Below are 6,000 nucleotides of genomic sequence, written 5' to 3' on the forward strand. Positions count from 1 at the left end.
ATGTATGACTTTCTTTCTTCTGTAGAACACAAAAGAAGATATGTTGTAGAGTGGTGGTAAATTGGTGACCATTGACTACCACTGTATAGAAAAATAAATTAAAAATAAATAAAAATATCTTATTTTATGTTCCACAGAAAAAAAAAGTCATGAGTGAGAGTACATGATGACAGAGTTAAAATATTTGGGTGAACTGATCCTTTAGATTTCCTGTTAAAATAAAATAAAATAAAATAAAATAAAATAAAATAAAATAAAATAAAATAAAATAAAATAAAATAAAATAAAATAAAATAAAATAAAATAAAATAAAATAAAATAAAATAAAATAAAATAAAATAATAAAAAACTAAATACTGAACCATTATTATACTTTATGATGCATCAACAAGGGTGAAATTATGTTATTTTTTAAAGTAAATAGTAAATCAAGTAAATCAAGTAAGACGTAGTTGTGGGTTAGAAGAACAAGTTGATGTAGTTGCGGGTTAGTAGAACAAGTTGACGTAGTTGTGGGTTAGAAGAACAAGTTGACGTAGTATCGTGTTTTAGAACAAGTTGACCAGTTGTGGGTTAGTAGAACAAGTTGACGTAGTTGCGGGTTAGTAGAACAAGTTGACGTAGTTGCGGGTTAGTAGAACAAGATGACATAGTATCGTGTTAGTAGAACAAGTTGACATAGTTGTGGGTTAGAACAACAAGTTGACGTAGTTGCGGGTTAGTAGAACAAGCTGACATGTTGTTGCACTTTTTTAGAACAAGTTGACGTAGTTGTGGGTTAGTACTAGAACAAGTTGACGTAGTTGTGGGTTGGTAGAACAAGCTGACATGTTGTTGTGCTTTTTTAGAACAAGTTGACGTAGTTGTGGGTTAGTACTAGAACAAGTTGACGTAGTTGTGGGTTAGTACTAGAACAAATTGACGTAGTTGTGGGTTAGTAGAACAAGTTGACGAGTTGTGGGTTAGTAGAACAAGTTAACATGTTGTTGTGCTTTTTAAGAACAAGTTGACGTAGGCCTAGTTGTGGGTTAGTAGAACAAGTTGACGTAGTTGTGGGTTAGTAGAACAAGCTGACGTAGTTGTGGGTTAGTAGAACACGTTGACATAGTTGTGGGTTGGTAGAACAAGTTGACGTTGTTGCGCTTTTTTAGATCAAGTTGACGTAGTTGTGGGTTAGTACTAGAACAAATTGACGTAGTTGTGGGTTAGTAGAACAAGTTGACGAGTTGTGGGTTAGTAGAACAAGTTAACATGTTGTTGTGCTTTTTTAGAACAAGCTGACGTAGGCCTAGTTGTGGGTTAGTAGAACAAGTTGACGTAGTTGTGGGTTAGTAGAACACGTTGACATAGTTGTGGGTTAGTAGAACACGTTGACATGTAGTTGCGGGTTAGAAGAACAAGTTGACAGTTGCGGGTTAGTAGAACAAATTGACATGTAGTTACGGGTTAGTAGAACAAGTTGACGTAGTTACAAAGTTACTTACTGTAGAGTTAGAATGTCTAAAGTGAACCATTGAAATAAAGTGTATTAAAAAAAAAGTGTTTTCTTTTATTTAGAAACAGTCCAGCTCATTTGTCTTTTTCGAATCAAAATTTTGTATTCAAGCCTTTTTTAGGAGCTGCATAACAGCAATGTGTAAATGATCCTCTAACCTCAGCCGTTTGATGACTGATGTCTTCTGCGGGGTGTGACGCTGCTCGTGACACATTACGAATGGGTTGTTCTCTGTTAACAAAAGCACAGTCATTTGCAGTACAGAGATGCTAGGGTGTATCATGTGTAACGTCTTGCTCTGGTGACAGCAGTGCTCTCTCTCACTGTGTGGATCTTGAGGTTGGTGCCCTTTAGATTGCCATCTGCTCTGATGGGCTGTCATCTTGGATGGTGCACAGCCATCTGTTTAGTCTCCGCAAGTCAGGCCGTATCCTTGGGTTGGAGGAGGAGAGGGAAACAGGATTGGTAATGACCTCTGAGGTTTGGAGTTTGGAATGAACACTGCTAGCATCTAGCACCCGCTAAACGATAAAAGGAAAAAAAAAAATTATACGGCAGCCAGGGTGATAATAATAATAAGAGGCTGAGGAATTAGCTTGACTGTTTCCCCGGGGCATAGTTCAATTCGTTAAGGCACTGGAGCGAGTTAACTGTGATAAAACAGTCATACATCACTTGCTTTTAAGGCACAACGACCCTCTCCGTCTTTAAACAAGGGTTGTAAAAATTACAGCATTGCAGCTACCCATGATGAAACTGTCTGAAATGCCTCATATATTTTGCTCTAAAATAAAAAAGTGGTTGAATATCTAATGAACTAATCGAAATAAAGCCGTTTGATGCTCTTCGAGAAACACAATGTTCCCTGAGAGTTGTTTAATACGAAACAATTGACACTGAACGTCAACTTGTTTTAATAGAAGAAAACAGGTGTAAGATTAAAAGAGAAAAAACTTGTATGTCATGCAGATAGAGTGATGGAGACGGCAAACTGATTAAATTGTTACATTCTGAAACATCTTATTAAGTGTATTGTGTTAATAGGGGGTCATTAGGCTTTGCAAGCTGATTGAATATGAACTGAATAATTGAAATCAATAATGGCCAGTCAAAATGCTTAATGAAGGTGAATTCTTTAAAGAACTTTCCATCATAACTAGTCCCTATATACGATGCTGCTAGAACGACATTGCCATTTTTAACCCTCCAAAGCCTACTGTATCAGATTTGATATGCAAATTTCTAAGGCCTCTGAACTGTCAACATGAAACACCTACATGCCTTCTGTCGTCTGATTGATAGTTCATGGTTTTAGCAAATAAAAGGCCTTTTAGTATGGTTGAAAAAACACCTTTATTTTAAAAATAAATACAGATTTTTTTTTTTTTAATTATGGAGCCCCTATTGGGACATTGTGAAGGAAAATAAATATGAGATGGGAGGAAAAATTATTTGTTCTCGCAAATGTTTTGCATTCTCCCGAAAAACTTTGCATTTGCTTGCAAAGAGCTCAACAAATTTGCGCGAAAACACAAAAGCATTGAAATATACAATATATATATATTTTCCTACCATCTCACTTTTTTTTTTTCCATCATCATGTTCCTTTAGGGGCTCCATATAAAAGAAATGTAAGAAAACTTTTTTATTGTTAGTAATAATTCAAGATTACTGGACTGATACACCATTTTTAGAAAAGCATGTTATAACGTGAGTATCAAATATGATAGATCAGGCGTTTTAGGAATGTTTAGGAATGTAGAAATGCCCCCACAACAAAAAACTAAAGAACTTTGATCATATAACTAAGCATTCAAATATCATCTTGAGGAAGTTTATTTAACAAAGTTCAGGAGGAGCACGTTTAGGTAATCCAACCAATATACATACATATGGAAACACTTTACAATAAGGTCTCATTTGTTAACATTATAGTTAATGTAACTAACATGAACCAAGAATGAGCAATACATCTGTTACAGTATTTTTTAATCTTTATTAATGTTAGTTAATCCAGCTGTTCATTGTTTGTTCAAGTTACTTCACATTATGTACAGACCGTAATCACACAGTAATTACACAGTGATACCATGGTCATTGAACCAGGTTTTGGTTCTTTTGGCAGTGTTGGCAGGTGCAAATCCTGCTGGAAAATGAAGGAAGCATGAAGTGCTCTGAAAATGTCCTGGTAGACGGCTGCGTTGACTCTGGATTTAATAAAGCACAGTGGACCAAAGTCCTCTTTTCTGATGAGAGCAAATTTTGCATCTCATTTGGAAACCAAGGTCCCAGAGTCTGGAGGAAGAATGGAGAGGCACACAATCCAAGATGCTTGAAGTCCAGTGAAGTTTCCACAGTCTGTGTTGGTTTGGGGAGCCATGTCATCGGCTGGTGTTGGTGTTGAAATCCTGTTTTCGTGGGTTTTATGAGCTGGAAGCCCAAATTATGTACAAATAAACAACTAAATACTTGAAATCGTTTAAGTTGTGGGTCCTGAATCTATAATCTATGGAAGTTTAATGTTTTGAATGGAATTATGGAAATAAATAAACTTTTCCATGATATTCAAATTTTTTGGAAAGGGTCTGTATGTCTCCCCCAGTCAAAAATGCATAATTTACTATATCTAATTTCAAGTAAACTCGTGAAAGACATATTATTGGCATATATATATATATATATATATATATATATATATATATATATATATATATATATATAACTAACATATAACTATATATATAACTATATATGTATATACATATATACACATTTCTTTCTTTTTTCTAAAGGTTCAATAAAATGTCCCGTTTAGTAAAAACTAATCTTTTTCTGACTATTATTTCATACAGTATGTCAGGGTAATGCACTTCAAGGTGATCTTGTCATTTATATTGTCCTTCCTGCCTTCTTGGACTTGAAATCAGCATCATGTTTAAAGTCCGCGTGAACCGGAAGTTGCAAACGACTTTTCTCCAGTGTTGTGACGTATTTCCCAGTGAAAAGGAATATTGAACAGAGGGCAGGGTTTTACTCTAGCACTCCTCCTCTCCATCTCTCGCTCATTACAGACTAACGGTTTGAGGGGAGTGGTTAAGCGTTTCCCAACCCAAGCCGTCAAACCTACATCATCAGAGAAGGAACGCCATTCGAGACCGGAAGTAACTTTTCAGACTTTGATTAAAGATTACGACGGCAATTTTTTTTTTCTCTGTGTATTAACTTGCACGGATAAATTTTTCACCACAAGACTAGTAATATGCGCTAACAAAGTAAATAGGGTCAATTTTGATTTCAGTTGGACTTTAAAAGCAACCATTGTCTCTGAGTTACTAACTAATTACGGGATTTAAGAAAGTTAGTAAAGTTCATGACATTAAACGATATCCACATGCAGAACTGTATATTTATATTCAGAGTTTGCCTGTGGAATAATTCATAATTATTGTGACTGTTGCCAATTCCGGACCTACCTGACCTTTGTTTTTACAGTACAGTTTAAATAGCTCTGCTAGACAAAAAATGCTCTTGGCTTTTTACTTTAAAGAATAGAGGTACAACATGTAATGTAATAATGTCATATGTAGTCCCACTCCACTATTATGACCTATGAGCAAAGTGAATTTGGAAAAAGCGCCCTCAGATCAAGAAAGTAAAGGGTTGTTTGTTACTCAGCGGCACATGAAAATGGGCCTGGAGACTTTGGGTGACTGGGTCTCACTTTGCCCTCTTGAGGGAGTTTAATTGCTGGCTAATTAGCTCTTCCTCTCAGTGGATGTTATTGACCCACAATGGCTTTTCTGGCAAATCTAATTGCCAATGGTGAGATGGGACCTTTCCTTTTCTGCACTTAGGACCTCTTTTTCTTTCTGTCCTTAATATTTCATGAATCTGTCCAGCACTTTTTAATCTTGTTAAGCACAGAGGCAATTGCCCGTTGAAACTGGACAAACAAAAAGAGCTTTACTGTCAGTATCTTTCATGGAGTTAGTGCTTAATCAGTTTGTGTTAGCTATGTGTTCATAATATGGCACAGGCTTAAAAAAAAAAAAAAAAAAAAAAAAAAAAAAAAACCTATTCTTGCAGTGTGTTTGCATACTGTACAGCTATGAAAATGTTCTATATGCATGGAAAACCTGGATGACTTTCACTTACAGTGTAATATTACATGTGGATGTCTTTTTTTAATGACTTATTTGATTGGCAAAACAAAACTGGGATACTAATGAAAACAATGTACTATTATTCACATAGAAAATAGTTATTTTTAATTGTAATAATATTTCACAATATGACTGTTTTTACTGTATTTTGATTAATTGAATGCAGCCTTGGTTGAGCATCTGAGCTTCTTTCAAATCCATTAAAACGCACACGAATGCACGCACACACACACACACACACACACGCAATAAATGTGTTACAGTTTGTGAGAGTCTGTGAGAGAAAAAAAGTGTATATTCATATCAAAACACATTTTTAACTCCATTTAGAACTTATTGCAA

The sequence above is a fragment of the Rutilus rutilus genome (assembly GCF_951802725.1).
Source record: "Rutilus rutilus genome assembly, chromosome: 14".
NCBI lineage: Eukaryota > Metazoa > Chordata > Actinopteri > Cypriniformes > Leuciscidae > Rutilus > Rutilus rutilus.